The sequence below is a fragment of the Amblyomma mixtum genome, chromosome 3, assembly GCF_055824585.1.
Source record: "Amblyomma mixtum isolate Tamu chromosome 3, ASM5582458v1, whole genome shotgun sequence".
NCBI classification, from domain to species: Eukaryota; Metazoa; Arthropoda; class Arachnida; order Ixodida; family Ixodidae; genus Amblyomma; species Amblyomma mixtum.
The window spans coordinates 110,904,225-110,926,733 of NC_143014.1; the positions used below are offsets into that span (position 1 = coordinate 110,904,225).

Consider the following 22,509-nt stretch of genomic DNA (forward strand, 5'->3'; position numbering starts at 1 on the left):
CATTCTAAACTCGATGAACGCGTTTGCTAGTTGGAAGCAAGTTTTTTGAATTACCGTTTTTAAAATCATTTTCCTGGAGCTCTTCAGCAACAAGGCTTGAAGACTGGCTGGTTGGTTGTTTTATGGGGTTTAACGTCCCAAACCAACTCAGGCTAGAGGGGACGCCGTAGTGGAGAGCTCCGGATAATTTCGACCACCTGGGGTTCTTTAACGTGCACTGACATCGCACAGTACAGGGGCCTCTACAAGTTCGCCTCCATCGAAATGGGACCGTCGCAGCCTGGATCGAACCAGCCTCTTTCGGATTAGCAACCGAGCACCATAACCCTTGCTTGAAGGCTGCTCATTGCACGCTGTTAAGATGGAAGAGGTGGCGTACGAGACACGCGTTTAACTCGGCCATAACATAATTAAAATACTGATTCAAGTGGTTGGGCGTAATTTATTGATTTGAGATGCTATCAACCTTTTATTTGGTGCACGCAACAAATGCAAGTGTACTGTAGCACATTTTATGAGTATATCAGCCAGCAAATCTTACTAATGGTTAACGAAGGCACCGTCAGTATCAAGTATGCTTAAGGTTCCACTTCTACTATGTATGCTACAGCTCTGTGAATTCAGGAAAAAATGACCCTAGTTTGCTGGGTGATTTGCTGGGAGCTTTCGAGGTAGACTGGCACGGTTTTTCTGAAAATTTCAGGCCGGTGTTAATTTTCTAGAAGTAAGAACAAATCCGCTTGTATCGCATTTTCATGTACATGTAAGAAAAAAAAATAAGGACATGGCGCCTGGAGTACTTATTTCGCACTTTGCCTCTTTGAGTCTATTTTATTCTGAGAAAAATAGGTTCAAGTGTTTTCATCCACCGAGGCTGATAAAGGCTGTGCGTTAATAACTGGGATAGTTACCAATGTCCATTGTGAACAAGGACTAGTGCTGCGGTTTTCGCAGCTTGTCATTTCCAGGTTGTACCTGGGTATGTCCCTTTTTCACGACAACACAGGGCCGGCTTTCGCATTAAACAAGATGCCGTTAGTAACCGACACAGCGAATACGGTTACTTTCGAAATGTGTTTACTTTTGTTTGCGAGTTGATATGCCTAGAGGAATATAAGAAAAGTATAGAGTAACGAAGGATCACTGAAATGATCAGCGCGCATTCATTTCTCCCTTGCATCAAAGTCACCTGCTAGGGCAGGTGTTGTGTGCACCAGGTGTATAAGATGAAAGAAAAGGTAAAACCACTTCATTAAGAGAGGTAATTATTTTCGCCAAAAGCTATAAACAGCAAGGCTATATTATGCTCATTTGCATAATGTTTCCTCCAGAATTTCTTCTGTTTATTTTTAAATGTTTAAGATTCCTTTTAACTCAATTCTTAATAGTTCCGTTTTCACTTTGGATTAATGTTGCGTTTAAGCAACTCGAAATGATGTATTTTAATGAGAAATAATTAATAATTAATAATAATAAGGGAACGAAATTAGTGCTACTTTCTTGCAGTAAAATCTGCTAATTCTCGTACGACCCAGCAAATTATACGCATATATCTCGTTTTTTAGTGCAGTGTAAGTGTGTACACTGGGAATATACTGGATACTGAGGAAGCATTTTGATGCATGCTTTAGGATAAGGTGTTTTTTTAATATACAAAAAAAGTTGAAGTCATCTACAGTCGGCGCTTTGCGCTCTCGCAGGCTCAAATTAATAGGCGTTCGTTATTTCTTCACTAGTTTCACTACAGAACAAATAAGAAATAAGAAACTAGTGAGGTTTTGCTAGTATTAAGTACACATACACTACTGCTATGGAGCCGCCGCGGTGGCTCAGCGGTTATGGTGCTCGGCTGCTGACCCAAAAGACGCGGGTTCGATCCCGGCCGCGGCGGCAAGAATTTCTTTGGAGGAGAAATTCTAGAGGCCCGTGTACTGTGCGATGTCAGTGCACATTAAAGAACCCCAGGTGGTCGAAATTTCCGGAGCCCTCCACTACGGCGTCTCTCATAGCCTTAGTGGCTTTGGGACGTTAAACCGCATAAACCAAACCAAACTACTGCTATGGATGGCATCCAAAATCAAATGACGCGCCCATGGCTCTTAGAATGGCAGGGCACATAACAATGGCGAGAAAATAAGTCACGTTCGAGTTCACAGCACAGTCGAGCATTTACATGCTTTTGTTTTACCCGATAATGACGTCAAGGATATTTTTGGCACTAAGTGGGTGTGTGGAAATTGTGAAGCGCCATAATTTCAGCCAATATTACCAGGAGAGAGATAGATGGATTTCCATTCATTGCTCAAGCAGCAGCTGACGATGTGGGGTCATCAATGCCCTTCTACCTAAAGTTCCTGCGACCGTAGGACACTAGCCAGAGAGCCCTTCAGTGAGGTTGAAAGAAAATGAAGAAAATCGGCGACAAGAGATACTTTTCAGGTACATGTAACGATGGAAAAGTATTAACATGTGGCGCCAAATGAACAACCCGTCTTACAAATGAACACAACGGCAGAGACATAAACAATACTGGTGTATATATAACAAAATGACAACGACTGCGAAAGAATTAACTGAAATTTGGAGAAGCTCACTTCAGGATTACATAAAGAAGTTCGAGAAGAAATTAAAACTCTTATCTCTTTGTGGGAAAAACTTCCACTTCACGATATAGTAGGCTAGTGCTTGAAGATATCAATGACAATGGTTTTACCACCTGTAGGAGTGACATACAATCTGACATAGCACAGCGCAAAGTCTCTGAACCTATTAAACAGCGAAGGATAACGTAGACCAGACGGAGAACTTCGTTCAAACCAAAGTGTGTGATGGCAAGTATAACGAGGTTAGGGATTGGCGGAGAACTGTCACGCTCAAGGGAATTTAAGCATACTTAGGATTCACGTCGAAACCTAAAGCGACAATACTCACCATACAGTGCCTTTGCTAACCTGTTCAGTCTTCCTTTTCAATTATGCCACTGTTTTGTTAAGGAAAACCATTGCGAACAATGCTAGCGACTAAAATGTTTCGGCAGTATTTAATTTATATTCATTTTCGTTTACAATCCGAACTGAACTAACTTGCACGTCTCGTCAGAGTGTGTATGAGGAGGTTCTAAAGAATGCTGCCCCTAAAATCGTTACTAACAACTGATAACACGCGCTTATTCACACCTTCAGCACATATGAATGCGAAATTATTCTTTGTGAAGTCGCGGTACCAAATTCAGACCACAAAACATCAGCTTGGCCATATGAATTGCTTGTTTTCGTATCCGCGAATGTCGCAAGAAGAGCTGGATTGCGCGTGTTTTAACTGCCTCGAGTCCGTGTTAGTCGGGTTATTATAAAAAGTAACAATGTATGCATGGAGTAAACACAACATTATCTTTTCGTGTTCCAGAAGTTTTGCTACATCGGAGATGAAGGTGTTTCACACCAGTGCTACCTGAATGAGCGGCCTAGGTGGCTAAGAAAACTTCATTGTTACTCTTTAATCTTGACGATGACGCTCTAAAAGCCTCATGTGGGTAAGACATAACTCACCAGGACACCCTTAGTGGACCTGAAAGCTCAACTTGAATGAATGGCAAGAAAGCGAATAATTTTTCTCGGCATTTAGAAGATGTGCCTCGTCGAATGACTGCAGTCTGCCGTAGACGACTGCGCAAATTTGCACTGCAAAGCAAGCCATGAATCTTTTGCAAAGTAGAGTGAAAATTCAATTGTGACCTTTATGTATACCCATTGAAGTGGAATATGAGTGACTGTAGCGACAACGCAATACGGAGAACATCGCTTTTCATTAACATTAATTTCTGAAGTAGATGGCGCCAAGTCCGCTAACCTTTACTATGTATAGTTTGCATGAAGTATTAATAAGTAACATATAGAACAAGAACATCATACCCTCAGGAAAGTGCCTCCCAACCCAGCTATCTTCTTGCAACGCTATTTCACATAACAATATTAACTGAAACAATGTCAAGTGAGTCCTATCGCGAATCACAAGCGGTGTCTCCAAAGGAATCCTTTTCTTGTTAATGTGACTTAATCAACATTTTCTACCATCAAAACCGCACCCAATGAATGTTTTTCTTAACTCAGCCATCTTACCATGGCAGGTTTCGGGGACCACAACGAAAAAGGGCTGGTTTATTGGGGACAGAAAAAAAATAGATATCACCCATTTTTCAAGCTACCTGACAACGAGACCGATCTAGCGAGAATATGTCCTGCAGAAAGAAGTCATAGCTAACTCTTGTATTACAGATTATTTAGATTATGACCACACTGGGGCATGATCTGTATATACTGTTCGCCATCAGTCGAACACTTCTTCTGTTCAAACGTCACATCACAGGGCTATGCGGAGGTGCTTTAACAACCTTATGATAGACGCATGCGGTTGTGTGAACGATGCACACGAAGATGCATGGACTGTGGAGATAAATACAGCGCCCCAGTGGCTGGGTTTTCTGGAGAGCATTAGGTTAGCATACTTTAGTTGGGCAACCCGTACACACCACGCAATATCAAGAGAGGTTAAGACAACAAATGTAGGGATCACACAAGCACCATGTGGTCACATTGAAAGCAGGTCACAAGCAAAGTTAGACGGCACTACATGATAGCGCTGCTTCAGCACGCATCCGACAGGCCCTCTTGTGGCGCGTGACAGCATCTGCAAAAAAGCAAGAAATTCACGTTAGTCAGATTTCATGGATACATGTCAATGGTTTTAGTGCTTTTGTACAGTTCGCTGAAGAAGCGAAGCGCTGTTGTTCAAGTTTTCTGGCGTGTTTTTCTGAACACAAATTTTCTAAAGCAAAAAAGTGCTATTCGACACTTGAAAGCCCAGCTGAGTATGTATCCGAGACTGCGAGTGTTAAGAAAAAAAATGTAATGTTTGTGAAATGCCGGATCCGTTCGCTACAGCTGCCACAGACACCACCTCCTCTGATTTCCTTGCTACAAAGCTCCCTCACAGCGCCACCAGTACGCCGGCGTGCACTTGCCGTTTTCAAGACTCTGTGAACACTTTTTTCTTTGCGTACTAACGTCAATCTTCACAGTAGAGAGCTAAGGAAAAAAAAATTCACGGCTCGTAGGCCTCGCTCTGGTTTTGGACTGCAGTTAGCAGTTCGCCCTCTTTTAAAAGGCGGACTTCGATTTCGCTTCGATCTTGCCTTTGTGGTGCAACCATGGACGGTTGTAACTCGTTGGAAAAGCAGAGAAGCAGCGTCATGGGGCTTCACATGGTGTACACATGTTGTTCATATGTCCTCAAGAGACATTAAAAGACACCTTAACTCTAAGTGATATCGTTTGGAATATTAATAACAGTATGAGCCCCCCCCCCCCCCCCCTTTCTTTTTCATTTTTCAGAATTCTTATATTTATGGAGGTGACACTGCGAGAAGACTGTTGTTCGGCAATTTCTTTATAAATTAACCTCAATATGTAAAACTTTGAGACACATTTCGGAATAATAAAGGCTCTGGATTTAAACATTGTGAAACAAGAAAACAGCAGCTTTTTTACTTTGGTAAGGTCAGGTAACGGCCCTTGTATTTGTGCATAACAGCGTGTGTCCCACGCTCATAGTTGGGCTGTCATTGAAATGGCGAACGTGCTTTTCATGTGTAATGTATGCTGGCACGAGGTCAGCCGAATTCACGCTTCAGCTGCTGGTAAATGACAGCATAGATTCATCTACCTGACTTTCTCTCTCAAATTTCTTACTGACGTCTACTGCCGGTAGACGACTGTAACTCGGGCCCTCCTTGCAACTTGTTTTATGGAAAAAGGGACCATGCTGATTGATAGGGTCATTCGTTCAGGCTGGTATCACTGAAAAACAAGAAGCATAAAATATCTGGAGCTGTTTTTTGAGAAGTCAGCCGCATTATGTCACGGGGCAAAGCGCCGAGAGTGGCGCCATCCAGCTAAAGACCGCGGAGTGAGAGAGGACGTCTTCGCCATAGCCAAGCTATGCATGTGCCAGAGGTTTAGACCCCTTTCCCTGCACGCGTTAGGCGTCGCGCTACTTGACATTCGTTCCGATACACTGCAGGAGAGCGATGGTGACATACTTACCCGTGATTGCGATCCGTTGCTGGGTCTGTTGTGGTGGTACGGTAGGGGCAAGGGGGACTGGAGGGTGCAGCCGCATTCAGGACAGCCGGTGCCAGCGGTTGATCTGCTTGGGCGCCGCGGCCAGGGCGTCGGTCCAGTGTTGTTGCCCGAGGCCTCGGGCGAACATGAACGAGCCGAGCACCACGCGTCCGAGGCAGCGATCTGCACCGAACGGACGGGGGGTGGAAGGAGAGGCGAGTGAGGTAGGGGCGGAGTCAGAACGTTGCAATCCTCTCACTCAATGAGTTTGACTCTCTTCGCGAAATCACCAGCTCTTTTGTAACAGCAAGGACATGAACATGCCAGAAATATGTGGCGGCCACCAGTTCGTGTATGTGAAGAAACACGTCCTTTTAAAAGAAATTCTAAAAGATTCCTGTCTGTCCGTCGAGGTGGGAGGTGTCACACACGTCATGCTGAAAACTTTTTCTTATTGCTCGGCTGGAAAGAGGCATGTGGTAGGAGTCAATGGAAGGTGTGAAATCAGACTAAGATGCTCAGTAAATAAAGAACTGACCCATCTGACTGCAGTAAAAACACGAAGAAGCCTTCTTGAAATGTAACTTTCTGGCTCTGCGGAAATATTTAAACACTGTGGGCAAAAGCGTTAAATAAACGTTGTCAGTCTGTGCACATCGACTACCATGCAGAGAAATGACACTGTGCAGCGCACCCGTCAAGGATAAAAATGTAAAACCTTGAAGAGACCTGGAAATACGGATCTTTAATACACAAACAGCCGTAAGATCGGTTTGCGGTCAAGTGGCGGACTGGGTGGAGAGGTCGTCAAGACATCGCTTACAGCTGCTCCACTTCCGCGTACTCCACTTCGATGTACGCCAAGCACTCTTGCTTGAAGCGCATAACAACGCTGACCAAACCATGTGGCAAATTCTCCCCATCATTAAACAGGCAAGAGGAATCAATTAAAAGGCGCGCAAAACGAGCATAAGGCACCCCACAGGACCGAGTTTTATGACAAGACGTGGACTGATTGCCTTGATGCTATGTACCAGTTTACTAAAGCTGTGTCACAATACATTCAACGCCCTGAAAAAACACGAATGCTAAAAAAGTCTAAAGGATCAATAGAGAAAGTGAAATACTTCTTTTTCGGTTAACTGTGGCGCATTCCAGGGGATGAACAGAAACACACAATAGCACTCCAAAAAGTGCTCTCGCGAGAGCGGGCGCCCTCTAAAGGGCTAGCGGGTGTGGGAGCACTTTCATTCATTGATAGAACAGGAGCAGTTTCATTGCGCCGAGCCCTGTCGAGAGCGGTCGAGGGGGAGGCGAGAAAGTCCCTTTTAAAAAGCGGAGGCGAGAAAGTCACGTGACATTCAAACGTCCTATTCTTGTAATTTTTATTTTTCTTTCCGGCGCTCTGCGCATGCGGGCATATTTCTTCCCTCTCCCAAGCTCCGCTGGTTGAAAACAAACCGCCAGTTAACACCCTGCACGCGCAGTGCGTATTGGCAATTGGTGCAAGGTGCAGCAGAAAGCTCGCATTTGCCACTTCGCTCGCACAGTTGGCGCCTGGTTGAAGCAGATTGGATCGCACCTGCGGCGTTCACGGTCCTTATTTTGATTTAAATGGACATCCCCCCGAGGGCATCAAATAGTAAAAAACAGGCTTGCTATAGCTTTAATTTCGTTATGAACGCGGGCTAAAGTTCGGTCACTCCGCCGACTAAGATCGAGGAAACGACGGTCTTGTCGAAATGCATGCGGACTATCGGCAATGCAGCGCCATCCAAAATTCATGTGGAGAATAGTGGGGAAGCCCGTGTCGTCACGTGGCATAGTGCACTCGGACCGCAGTGCCTGTTCCAGCGGCAGAACAAGCACTCCGTCCCTCGGAGTGCTACTGCTCTACTCCTTTCTGCTCGGCGTCTCTGCTCCTGTTCGCCTATTGAAATTCGCCGTTAATATTTGCCGGACATCGATCCAAGAGTCTGATATTGGTGAATAAATGTCATCGGCCGCTTCACCAGATGCACAGTTGGTAGCAAAAGTTTACGAGGTGTGGGTATGAGAAAAAAAAGTATTTTGGCACCATTACGAAAGCCAACCACGTAAAATACTTTGGTGTATGAGGGGACTAGCATGCTCCATCCGCTGGTAACAACACCGGGGGCTGGGTTGGAGGCTGCGCTATCGCCAATTTGTTCCCGACTACAGGCATCCTGTGAACTTCTTTTGGCGACTGTTCAGTTTCCGCGGAAGAAATGTAAACAAAGAGAAGAGTTAAGCTGACATCGGAATGCTTCGCAGCAAGTTTACATAGAACTTGAATCTAAATTCCCGGTTTATGAAACCGAGCAATGTGGCTTTCACGCGTCTTTAGTGAACCGTGTTGTCTGTAATAGCCAGGCACAATATTCAAGTAAACGACGAGCGAGTGGCTAAGATAAGCAGATATGTGGAAAAAGAAAAAATACGGGCAGAAATAAAAATTTGCTGACTGTCTAGAACGAGAAGAGCTTATGACCCCCTTAGAGCAGATTATGCATTTATGCTGTGCGCCAGCAACCTGCAGAAACAGGAGAAGTGACGCACGCCTGGCACGACTCTATCAAACATTTTTTTAGACTCAGACGACGCTGTACTCGCTGGCGCGCTTCATCAAGCCTAGGGGATGGTTGCTGTTCCTCATTCAATGTTGTAAAAATATGAGCAAGTGATACTCGGCTTGCTTCAAAAATTGGTCGCTTTTGAAAGGGAGGTAAACAAATGGCGGCGCGCAGATGCTCGGTCGTATACGATAGCGCATACGTATGCCGTTTATAAGGAAGAGGGCTGATGGATCTGTTAAGCGATGTATTACTGAGAAATATTCGTTTGCGGGATGGGAAATGGGGCCCCAAGAATGAGACGCACTGGTGCTGTCGCTAGGAAGTCACCTCACACTAATCTTGTAGAGCGTCACTCACAAGCCCACTCACTGGCCGGGCAGTTGCCGGCTCTGTAACGACAACTGCGGATTTCACTCGGTTGCCAGCGGCTATAGTGAAGCAACTCGAGACAAAAATTTGGCGCGTCGGACACTCACAGGAAAAGTTGTGGCCTTTGTACAAATTCGAACGAAATTTAAGGTTTGGACATTGCGACTTGAGAACTAAAATAGAAAGAATACAAAAAACTCTGCAAACAAAACCCGGCCGCCTTTTCTCGTCAGTTCCTTCACGTATTTCGTGTTTGAGGGCTTTGCTTGCAGTGTCTGAGCTGATCGATAAGCACATACTAGGCCAGATTTCACTTGCGGAGATAATTTTCAAGATGCGTATTATTAATATTTGATGGGCTTATTTCAAGCGCAAATATAGTCTGAATTTCAAAGAATACATCAAATTGTCACTCATGGACCAAATTCATTGTTTCTGCTGCATTGATCCTTAACTCTTTCCCTACCGCGCCCATTGAGCATCGTTAGCCCGCTAACGATCATTTCATGCCCCGATTTCAGAACGTTCTGCGTTGCTAATGACCGCGCTGCAGATGTAGTTTGTGGGCCAGGAACCAAAGTTTTGTTTCCGAAGTAGTTTTCTTTTGTCCTGCGAGGGGGCACTTTCTAACGCGCTGCGAAGAAATGAAGACGCGGACCTGCGCTCATTGCCCGCCATGTTGCCCGCAGATGATGCCTTTGCCGCTCGACTTTCGAGCCTTCCGCGTTGCTTACAGGCACGATGCACATCTGGCTCCTAGCCGGAGAACTGAAGTTTTGTTTGCGATATAGTTTTTTTTTGCCCCTACAAAACGGCATTTTTTGAACGAACTCCGAAGATGCGGTACCATCAAAGTCGCTTGGCAGCCTCCGCATGCGTGGCATGCGCTCTAAGACATAGCAAATCTCAGGACTCCGCTTCGCCTGCGAGTGATTTAATCGACGTCCTGTGCAACAACGAGCCTGAAAATGTTGCAAGGTGCTGAAGATGATACAGTTTTCACATCAGTGATGATGGAAACCAGCCTGAAACACAGGCGGCCGAACTCCGATGCACAACTATAGAGTTTCCAGTTATTGTTTTGTAGCAACAATACTATTCAAGATAGAAATGATTTTTTTTTTGCAGAGAGTGGCCAACAGAGTAACAAACATTTTGCATATTTCAGAAAATTTTTAACATTTTTTTCTTTTTAAATACAAGCGTGTTTTTGCAAGCTTTGTTGAATTTTTTTTCTAAAATCTCGTTTTTAGCAAATAAAATTTTTTGTTGCAGCATGGAATTTGTTGTTTAAAGGTATATTAATAGGAAACACGTTTATTCAGGTTTGTTTTTGGGTATTGCAATCAATATTGAATGCAGCAGTTTTTACAGAAAAAAATTACTGAAACCTTCAGAAAATGGTCATTTTCCCCATGGTAGGGAAAGAGTAAAAAAACATTGAAATCCTGCGCGTAGAGAAAAGGCTACTTTAAAAATACACAAAACTACGCCTCCGGCCCGCACTTGGCGTTTAGTCATTGATTGCGTCCTAATCATGTGTCCTCTTTTATATTGACGCGATCGACCTGTAGTTGATACTTAGCGATTCACAGGGCACCCAGCTGCGACGTGTTTTTTATTCTCTATCTTAGGTAGGTGCGGATAATGCTACATAGGATTCCAGAAATATGAATGTATGCGTGGCTGCACTGTGTATGATTGCAGAGTGCCTACTCACTGCAGGTGAGGCTTGCTTTCTGTTCTCGTATCTCGACAAATAACCTGGCAATAAATTTCTTGAATCAAAATCGCTTCTATACTTTTGCGGTCCTAATCTTAAATTCTTTATATACACCACATTATTTCATTCGTGTAATGTGCAGACTGCGCCGAACTAGTGGGTTGACATATAAGTAATAACCGACAACTACTGTTTCCTGCGCATCATGATTAAAGCTACTCACAAAGGAATATTTTTATTAGCTCAAATCACAAAGTATAATTTTACCATGCAAGATGTCCAGAAAACCACTGCAGTCATAGATTCTTTGCTACTGGATTTGCGATTAAGTTGCGAGTGTAACGTTAAGAGACAGGAAGAGGGCAGAGTGTGTAAGGGAAGAACCACGGGTTAATGACATCCTAGTCGAAATAGAGAGGAAGGAATCGGCTTCAGCAGAATATGTAATGCGAAGACAAGACAACCGATGGTCCTCAAGGGTAACGTACTGGATCACAAGAGAAGGCAAACGTAGCGGGGGGCGGCAGAAAGTCATAGGTGGGCGGAGGAGATTAAAAAGTTTGCGGGGATACGGTGGCCGCAGCTGGCACAGGATAGGATTAACTGGAGAGATATGGGAGAGGCCCTTGCTTTGCAGTGGGCGTTGTCAGGCTGATGATGATGAATCAGTCCGATGTTTAGCCGCTGGTGACAGCCGGAATGTTTCACTTGGGAGCTTATGCGCCATAGTAAATGGTAAACGCTGCAATTTACCAAGCTTCTCATGACGCTTATAATTATCCACCACTTCAGCGAACACTATCCTGCAGTCGGCCGCTGGCTCGTTTGTCAACACACATCACCTACAAACAACGTCCCAAATTATACGCTGGATCAGATGCGCCGGGACGCTATAATTGCGTCTTTTACTTTAACCTCTCAAGGCAAGCCTACAACCTTTATGCAAGATAAACTATACTCTCTCGCTCTCGTATCTAGGCTACCACGTGTATGTAAATTTTAAGAGAAATCAGTTAGGTGACTCCTAAATGGCGAACTATAACCGAGACCAACTCCACGAACAGCAAATGCAAAGCGTTTCGTAAAACGGCGACCTTTTACTCGAACAACAAAATGGCTTCAAACAAACTGTGTTGCTCCTATACGATATTCGTACTTCTGAAGGAGGTCGATCGGCCAAAACAATCTCCTAAGCGGGTTTGAAAATTCTTTCTTTCCTATTTTGTTTCTTACTTACACCGGAAGGTTCGCCTAACCTGATCCCAAAACAATCCCAGTTTCGCTTTCGGCTCCCACATACTGAGGCTGAGAATATGTCAGACCAATGTAATCCAGCACAGAGTAGAAGAAGAAGGAAACTGTTTTTGCAGAGCCTGTCAGCATGACAGGCGCAATGAGGTGGTCCGAGACTACTAGCGACGGTTTGAAAGTAATGTATACCAAGCGGGTGCTTAGGTATTGCTTTTATACGCCTTAGTCGTTTGATTTGTTTTCTGGTTTCAAAACAACGTCACATTCTACACCACCCAGGAGTTCATTTCAAACTGTTTTTTTTTCTGCGCACAGGTTTGGGGCTGGTTTTGTGCAGCTGTATTTTTGAAAATGATTACAATTCAGTACTGCGACTGCCCTCTGCGATGTTGGCATGAATACAACTGATAAGGACCTCGAACAGCTATTCAAGGTGAGCAAGTTTTTGAAGCTAAGGTCGAGTTTAGTTTTTAACATTTGTCTCTTGCCTGAAGTTGCTTGAAGTACACTGCAACCATAAATGTCTACGTTGAATCATAAAATATAGGAACCAATATTCTTTCTTAAAAACCTTTATTTAAAGAAAAGTAAAGGGAATCTGGGGCTTGACCAAAGAGTTTATCCTCCTAACAAAAGAAAACGTTTGCTCTAAAAAGGGAGGAAAAAGGCATTGTAGCAGTCATCGATATTTCTAAACAGCTAGCAGTGAGCATCACCTCGCAGGTCTTAAAAGAGAAAATGCGAAAAATGATACTGCAGGGTCTTTGAATAGAAATGCTGTTGCCATTTTCTTTTTTTTTAGTAATGCAAGTATTGGACCCGCTTCCAGAAGACTGTTTCTGCCCATCGGGAACATTCGTTCCCTCCGCTTTGCGTACTGTTGTGTTGTGGAATATAGAAAGAATGTTTGGTTGGTTTGGTTTATGGGGTTTAACGTCCCAAAGCGACTCAGGCTATGAGAGACGCCGTAGTGAAGGGCTCCAGAAATTTCGACCACCTGGGGTGCACTATAGAAAGAATGTAACTTCAGAGCTCCCAGTAGATAATCGCTTTTAATTCCCTTCAATTCAAATTCAAAAGGCGTTGAGCTACGCATGTTGTTGGCTTATTCTAGGCTGTTGAAGGCCTGCATATGCCAGCCTGTCTCACATGTGTCAGAAATCGAAGGGCAGGTGACTTTGCTATCCAACAAATTCATCTTTTCACAGGTTGTTTCAAGGAAAAAAATTTCATTTGTAAAGATTAGCGTGCCCCGGTTTTCAAGAAAGTCGCCTTCATACTCCCCCTTTCTCTCCTTCTTCCACTTTCTATTTTCCTCCCCGGTCTCAGTTAGTCTCTATACCGTGGTCTCTACAGGTCGCAGCCCCCGCATCTGCCCTCTGCAGGCTTCCTAACGAAGTGTCGACACCGTTGTTTGCAGGCCTGCCGCACGATGGCGGCTGTGAAGGTGCCCTGAGCGCGGCTCGCTTGAAGCTCCTCACGAAAACCGCAGGCTCAGTTCTCACCTTACTGGACTCCTACGTAGATCAGCAGAAGCAGCTAGGGATTCGTGGTTTGTCCGATCAGGAGAGCAAGGCGTACTTCGTAGACGAGTACACTTGTTGCCTTGAGAGCGTGTGCTTCTGCGAAATTGCCGCATCGTATACAGGATGCACACACGTGCCTCTCGTGATATTCGAAAAAAAGAAAATGAAAAGCTTCAATGGCATCGTAAGCTGCCTTTTATAAGTACTGTCTTTCGGATAATTTGTCTTTTACCAGGCTTACTAATGAATCTGATTGCCCATTTATTGCGGGACGCGACATCAATCGACATGGCACGGTCCAAAAAATGTTGCCTCTTTTCGTTTCGGCCGCTGCCTGTGCAAAGTGCGTCAAGTCGGTCGACGATAATGTGTCGCAATGATTGAACTGGAGTGAGGTAATGTCATCTATCTCTGAATGTTGCGCCCAGATAATTATGCGGTAAATAAGCCATTCACAGGGCCCAGAATTTGGCACCAACTACAGGCATTTCACTGCGGCCGGTTGTAGGCGGCGAACGGGCAGGGAGCTTACGTGACACGAGCGCTGCTGTGTTACGCGCGCTCGTAGGCGTGGCTAGCGCTTTCTGGTCGCGTGATTTCGGTTTCGCCCGTGTTCGGCCCCAGAATTGCTTGCGCCGCAGCTTCGACGGGAATGTCATTTTCGAAAACCTAAAAACTTGTAAGGGTATTACTTACCCTGGGATACAAGAACCTCAATAAACAAGCGGCCCAACTGTTATCGCTAAAAAAATTATTTCATGTTAGCGCACCAGTCTGCTAGTTAACATGCTTTATCTGTATTGTGATGCACACCTCCACTGGAAATGCTATGCCGAAGAAAGTACTCTTCTAACTAAAAAGCCTATTTTTGATAATTGCCAACAGTCTTAGGTAAAACACCCTGTATACATTGTGGAAGAAGCCGCAGTTTGCCGAGGAATTAGCGTTTAAACCTCACATAAAGAGTCCTGTAAATTTTAATCGGTCGTTGTAGTTGTGCGCCGACATATGAATAAAGAACAATCGCACTGCTCACGTGCGTACATTCTTCGAGATTAATGAACGGACCAATGGCATCTAGCCTTGAGCTTATTGGTGCTGCAGTTATTATAGCTGGCAAGGGCGTAGCGATTACATAGCAGCAGAAGTTCAGCTCGGGCTAGTTAACGCGAACAAAAGACGAAGTCATAAAGCCGACAGCCCCAAGTGGTCTTTTTTTTTTAGCTCCAACTTGCTTGGTCAAATGTTTAGGGGAATCCCCCAAGGTGGAGAAGCTTTTGTAATAAGGGAGTAATTACTCATTGACATCCACCCGAGCGCAGCCATACGGCTACAAAGGAAAGCTATACAGCTTTCTCAGAAACTTCGTAGTTAAAGAAAAAATCGTCCTGGTCCGGGGTTTGAACCCGGGACCACCGCTTCACCGGAGCAGTCGCTCTACCAATTGAGCCAACCGGGACGGCAAGCTTATGGTAGGGCGAGAGCGAATTGATCAATAACTCGAAGTGGGAACAGTGCTGGTCAAATGTTTAGGGGAATCCCCCAAGGTGGAGAAGCTTTTGTAATAAGGGAGTAATTACTCATTGACATCCACCCGAGCGCAGCCATACGGCTACAAAGGAAAGCTATACAGCTTTCTCAGAAACTTCGTAGTTAAAGAAAAATTCGTCCTGGTCCGGGGTTCGAACCCGGGACCACCGCTTCACCGGAGCAGTCGCTCTACCAATTGAGCTAAACGGGACGGCAAGCTTATGGTAGGGCGAGAGCGAATTGATCAATAACTCGAAGTGGGAACAGTGTTGGTCAAGTGCTGGCTCCCCGGACCAGGACGAATTTTTCTTTAACTACGAAGTTTCTGAGAAAGCTGTATAGCGTTCCTTTGTAGCCGTATGGCCGCGCTCGGGTGGATGTCAATGAGTAATTACTCCCTTATTCCAACTTGCTTAAAAAAAAAAAGATTTTATATTTATAGCAACATGTGCCAGAGATGCTAAAACAAAACCGGCCTACTTATTAGGAATTCCTGTCTGCGATATGACTTCCATGAAGTAATAAGCGATAACATATTCAGTAATATTCTAAATCGAACAACAGCACAAAATAAATAAATTAATTAGAAATCCCTCGTGTCCTTTGGTTTCTGTGGCTGTTGGCTTCTCTAATATATATATATATATATATATATATATATATATATATATATATATATATATATATATATAATATATATATATATATATATATATATATAAGGGAAGGGGAATGAAGGGCTCGTTATAAATATGACAGAAGCCAACAGCCACAGAAACCAAGGGGCACAGGGGATTTTTTTTATTTATTTATTTATTTTGTGGTGTTGATCAATTTAGAATATTAGTGAATATGTTATCGTTTAAAACTAATTGATTAGAAAAGCAGAAGAAAAAACAACCACATGCCGCCGGTGGGATCCGAACCCACGACCTCTGAATTACGCGTCCGGTGCTCTACCTCTGAGCTACGGCGACGGCTGTCAAATCTTCTGCTTTCGGGGGTATTTATGTTTACAAGTAACCTAACCTTGAGAGTGTTCATCAGCGCCACCCAAGTTCATGAGCGGCGGACGTGGAACGTCCTGAGTTACCGCAGGTGTGACGTAGAACGTCATTGAACGGAGAGGGTGGAAGCTGAGTGAGAACCCTCTTATGCTTCCTATGGCGTCAAGGCTGCCAGAACCGAGGCCCTCGCTAAGCAATTAAGCAAACAAGGGAAGGGGAATGAGGGGCTCGTTATAAATATGACAGAAGCCAACAGCCACAGAAACCAAGGGGCACAGGGGATTTTTTTATTTATTTATTTATTTATTTTGTGGTGTTGATCAATTTAGAATATTATTGAATATGTTATCGTTTAAAGCTAATTGATTAGAAAAGCAGAAGAAAAAACAACCACATGCCGCCGGTGGGATCCGAACCCACGACCTCCGAATTACGCGTCCGGTGCTCTACCTCTGAGCTACGGCGACGGCTGTCAAATCTTCTGCTTTCGGTGGTATTTATGTTTACAAGTAACCTAACCTTGAGAGTGTTCATCAGCGCCACCCAAGTTCATGAGCGGCGGACGTGGAACGTCCTGAGTTACCGCAGGTGTGACGTAGAACGTCATTGAACGGAGAGGGTGGAAGCTGAGTGAGAACCCTCTTATGCTTCCTATGGCGTCAAGGCTGCCAGAACCGAGGCCCTCGCTAAGCAATTAAGCAAACAAGGGAAGGGGAATGAGGGGCTCGTTATAAATATGACAGAAGCCAACAGCCACAGAAACCAAGGGGCACAGGGGATTTTTTTTTTTTATTTATTTATTTTGTGGTGTTGATCAATTTAGAATATTAGTGAATATGTTATCGTTTAAAGCTAATTGATTAGAAAAGCAGAACAAAAAACAACCACATGCCGCCGGTGGCGTCCGAACCCACGACCTCCGAATTACGCGTCCGGTGCTCTACCTCTGAGCTACGGCGACGGCTGTCAAATCTTCTGCTTTCGGGGGTATTTATGTTTACAAGTAACCTAACCTTGAGAGTGTTCATCAGCGCCACCCAAGTTCATGAGCGGCGGACGTGGAACGTCTTGAGTTACCGCAGGTGTGACGTAGAACGTCATTGAACGGAGAGGGTGGAAGCTGAGTGAGAACCCTCTTATGCTTCCTATGGCGTCAAGGCTGCCAGAACCGAGGCCATCGCTAAGCAATTAAGCAAACAAGGGAAGGGGAATGAGGGGCTCGTTATAAATATGACAGAAGCCAACAGCCACAGAAACCAAGGGGCAGAGGAGATTTTTTTATTTATTTATTTTATTGATCAACACCACAAAATAAATAAATAAATAAATAAAAATCCCCGGTGCCCCTTGGTTTCTGTGGCTGTTGGCTTCTGTCATATATATATATATATATATATATATATATATATATATATATATATATATATATATATATATATATATGCACCGCTCCCAAACACCTGAGGCACCCACGCTTTGTGTTATGTAGCTCCTCTTACTGATGGTCTGTTGTTTTATTTAATGTTATGCCAGCAATTGCGCGACTAAGCTGTGGCCGTCCCGAGAAAATCGGTTTGTTGGCGACAGCGTCGGTAAACGTATTGAGCAGTAAATGGGTACGGCTGGGACAGATTGCTAAGGTCGTGAGTGCTTTTACTGTGACGCCCATAGCTTCGCCTAGAATACAGCTGGCATTCCTAGAACTCGCATTCTCAGTAGGCTCGGGGAGCAGTCCCTTCATAAAGACAAGCAAACGTGAGCGGAGGTTTGTGGGGTTGAGATTTATTATTGGGATATAGGGAGACACAGATAACATATTGCTATGTGTATCCCTATGTACCAATGTTCAATCTGGCCCCCACAAATAGAATCACACCAACTAGCCCAGAAGAATGCTTGAGAGCAGAGCGCTTACGAAGTCTCTCGTCCGCACTTCTCTCTTTCAGCCGAGCGCAGATCAATCACGTCAACGCCCCAACTGGCTCGGAGCGGCACTTTTATTAAGAGCAGTGGACATCCAGGCAATCCTCATGGCAACCAACAATGCCTTGTCCCACGAACACGTTACCTCAGCTCTCTCCCTTCTTTCATTTCGTATTCATTTCCTTTTCGTTTATTCTAGAAAGCGAACGACAGATAGCACGGCTTCATGCAATGCGAATAAGGGGGAGAAAAATTAAAGACGGGAAAATGAAATAAAAACTCTTAGGCGATCCTCAGTGCAGCGTTTGAATGTGTTAGCAGTCAAATGTTCGTTATATCCGAGGTTTACACACTAAAGTTCATTACATCTGAGGTGGTACGCTTAGGTTCGTTACATCCGAGGTCAACATACTAAGTTCTTTACATTCGAGGTGGCATATTAAGGTTCGTTATATTCGAGGTTAACACACGAAATGTCGCTATATCCGAGGTAGTATACTAAGTGCGCATAGATAGTATACTTAAGTTCGTTTGTAGCCCGGTGGGCAGGTTGCCACTGGCTTCTGACAGACAGTGGTCTCTATTTACGCTTGCACACACCCTTCTAATACTAACGCATTAATATGGCGAGGACCTGACATGAATACTTGCGCGATCATGATGGGCTAATCCCAGTTGAGTTTTCTTTTCACTTAAGTGAAAGGTTTTGTATTTTACATCTAAACATTGGTGCTCTTGGTGTCTTGGGCTCCTTCATCACACCCTTTTCCTTAGAAAGGACAGCGGTAAGAAATAAAAAAATGGACCGAAAAAGGTGCAGCATAGCAAAGCTTCTATACCTCGATCTTATTTTTCACTTTGTATTTGAAAGCGGAGCGCTGACGTAAAAATATATAAAAAAATAAATATACATTACAAATAGACAAGTGACAGCGCCCCTAATTAAACTTCAGTGCTCCACGTACTTTACCCTTCTGAGGCGAACTGACTCCAAACAGGGAGTCCACGTTCCTTGAACTCCTACAAGGCACACTTTTTCAGGCGCAGCCCACTATAGACAGCGACCGTCGGGGCGCCTGGCTTATTGCATTGCGCTGCTTGACAGAGAAATCCCAAACATTTTCTGCTCATGTAACACTGCCACTACCTCTCCTTATTAATGCGAAAGCATTATATGGCTCAGTTCAAGGTGATTTGTCCGCAGTAAACGTCATCATGTGACGTCACGGGTCAACGTCATATTCAATCACGTTACAACGATTTAATGTGACGTCATATCAAGCCATGTGACAGATGATTTCAAAGAGTTCAGGCCACGTGGCAAGTAAGCTAAACGTCGATTTTAGGAACATACCCCAATCACCACCCCCTAATCCATGAAGGTGTAGATGAAATCCCAGCGATGGCATCACTGGCTAACGTTAATGTGGTGGCAGTATTGCCGACTACATTAGCATCAAAATTTTGAGCAACCGTTCGTCGTACAGCGTTCCGGGTGGTGTCATAGCAGTTCTGTTTGCATATAGCTTACATGTTTTAGTCAAGTTGGAGGCTTGCTTGTGACAAGGTTTAGGACCAATCGGACATATGCACCTTCGGTTTCATGCTTTAAGGCGCGGTTGAGGTATTCACCGAGATGTCGAGATGTCAAAGCTACTGCGCCCTTTTCCTTTCCCCAAAAACCAATTTTCGTATTATATTGTGACGTAACCAGAAATGATGAAGTGGAGTAGTATGTCGTAACTGGAATGCCGAAGTGGTGTAGTATGCCGTAACTGGAAATGACGAAGTGTACAATGTCGCAACCAGAATTATCGAAGTGTTGTCGTATGATGTAACCGATAATGTCAGAGTGGTGTAGTACGTCGGTAAATTTCGAACTGGTGTAGAAAGTCGCAACCGGAAATAACAAAATTCCACACTCCGCGTTATAAGACAGAAAAAAAAATCACGATCAAAGACATAATTTCGCATTCCTCCACGCAAGCAGACTTAAGTGCCCTCGGATTATTTCCCTCCCTCTCCTTTCTGGAGTGCTTGCCTTCACTCGGGCTCGGCAGATTAACAGCGGGCCTTGGCGGCGCAAGCGCTCTTCTTCACTGGGTTTTAGTGCCGGCCCAAATAAAGTTTTTTTTCCCTTCCGTCCTTCCGATAAAAGTTTTCTGAAAATTCAAGAACATAGCTGTCGTCTTCTTCAGAACACAAGAAGCATCCTCGTGAGCATCCAAACATAGCAAAGCAAACTTGGATGCTGTGTGGAACAAATTTAGCAAGCTCATGGTTTCATTGAAGAAAAAAAATCAGAGCCGGGAAAGCACTGCGCTATGCACCCTGGCCAATCCCCCGCCGTGGGTATGTGCCATTAAGCCTGAGGAAATCATCATCATCATCATTGCGATAAGCGAAACCCAGCTTTATCTGTCGGAGAATGAGTTAATCTATAATCACTCAGAAGAAATTCTTGGGTGAAAGCATTGTGTTGCAGCGCAAAAAAGAACAATAAAAAAACTGGTAAACGCAATTTACGTAACTTAAATAAACAGTTCTACATGAGCTTCCACAGTATGTCGTACTCAGGTGGGATATTGCAGCTACACTGAAAAGAGTAGGCTTTTGCATATGTCTCCATACAATGCATAGGTCAGACAAGCAGATCGGCACATCGAGAAACTCTCGAATTTGTTTCGCCAGCGTTTGATGCAAGCTTCCACTCCTGAGAATTGGCGATTGTCCCATAACTTTGTAGCACGTCCAGAAAACTGAAGCTACCGACGGACGTAGTCGCAATGCTCACCTGTTATGAATTCTCTTAACATCACTCGTCTGTCCTTTCTGCGCACAGTCGGCTAATGAGGCAGCATTGTATTAGAACATCATACGCAACTTTTTGGTATTTTCAGTGAAAACAGCGCTTAAATAGGAAGGGGAGGAAGTTATATATGCGAATTAATAAATGATAAAATAAGAAGAAACATTATTACATTACATGTTGAGAATGCAATAGCATTAGAGTCTGAAGTCCACTCTGCCTGCTACTCCTCCTCCGTCACTACTACTCGCCGCATGCGCTGAGCCTGTGCAACCGCAGATACACCATCTTCAGCAACATTCTTCCGTGGTCGCCCTCTCCGCTTGGGGGGGTTTCCCACGACGGTAGACACACGTGTCGTTGATTCTGGTTCCGTGCCAACCTGATACGCTGAGCTGTCTAGACACGTCTGCACACAACCAAGCCAACCAGCGCGTCTGCCAACTGCCAACGCACCTGCCAACTCGACCTGTCGCGTACTCTCTCGACGTCACACACTTCGTTGCCCAATAAGCGCTCCGGTCATGTCACTTGACCCTTTGACTTCACTGTCTCGACCAATCAGCGCATTTTATGACTCACCTCCCTGATGACTCCCAGGGATCTATGAATGTAAAGTAAAGAAGGAGCTTCTGGGTATATGGGAATTAACCCAATACACTATCGCATCATACCCTTAAGGAGGAGCTCAAGTGTCCCCTCTAATTTCTTTCCCGCACATCTGCATCCCGTGAATTTTCGCTGCCGACTGTACGTGAGTCTAACACGTTGCAAACTGTTGGAAACGAACTGTTTTTGCGTCAGCGAGAGTTGGCAACATAAATTGCAAGCTTGTTCCCCCCCGGGGATTGCTACATTTCTATTTAAGGTTTCGCAAGCGCATCGAGCGAATAATTCATATGCCACAGAACTTCGAGAACATTTAACAATCTTTGAACTGTCTGATAACATGGCACACGTTTTGTTTTTATTTCACTGCGCGGCGCTCTTTAATTTAAAGGCCCCCAATTCCCATTCCCTGTTTTTTATTGTGACTTTATTTTATTAAAGGAACTCGACAAGCTGCAGATGCTTACACTGGTATGCTTTTTTTTTCGCGCTATGCTTCACAACCTAAGCGGTCTAAAAAAAAACGGAAATAGTGCATTCAATTTCTTGAGAGCTAGTCTTGTGCAAGGGCCTAGATTAGCCGTAGAATGAAAAATTCCCGATCCACTTTTCTTGAAAGAACTCTTTTCATTTCCCGAGAATCATACCGCCTTAGGAGTGTTGTCCCTGGCATTTAAACATGAAAACATAAAGTGTAGTTCTGGATGCATTTGATGAGCTCAGAACGCTGAATGATAATAAAATAAGCATCCAGTTTTCTTTCACAGGAGATAAGTAAACATCCTTGAGTTCTTGTAGGAGACAACTGTCTTCCTTTTTTCCACATTACTATGTTTTAAGAAGTGAAAACCGAAAAAATGAAGCGCTACGGAGGCACTTACTTCGTGAATCGATCGAAATAAGCTAAAGTTGCCATACGAGTGCCACATTTATTAGCCTAAACTGTTTATTTTCACAGAGCCTTGCGCCAAGTAAACCTTCACATGCCTAACTTCAGCGATACTCTGGTTACGTCTCTTGCTTCTGCCCGTAACCAGAGTCCATGT

The 22,509-nt window shown here is 44.3% G+C and overlaps 1 pseudogene across 1 annotated transcript in view; it reads right to left on the reverse strand.

Annotated features, from left to right (window-relative positions):
• Positions 1–2,032: 2,032 nt before the first annotated feature.
• Positions 2,033–22,509, reverse strand: part of LOC149351409 (synaptotagmin-15-like) — a 254,495-nt pseudogene continuing 234,018 nt past the window's right edge. The window contains exons 9-10 of the transcript XR_016290586.1: positions 6,102–6,302; positions 2,033–4,686 (exon numbers count right to left, since the gene is read on the reverse strand). The product of XR_016290586.1 is annotated as a synaptotagmin-15-like (transcript). The remainder of the gene's footprint in view (positions 4,687–6,101; positions 6,303–22,509) is intronic.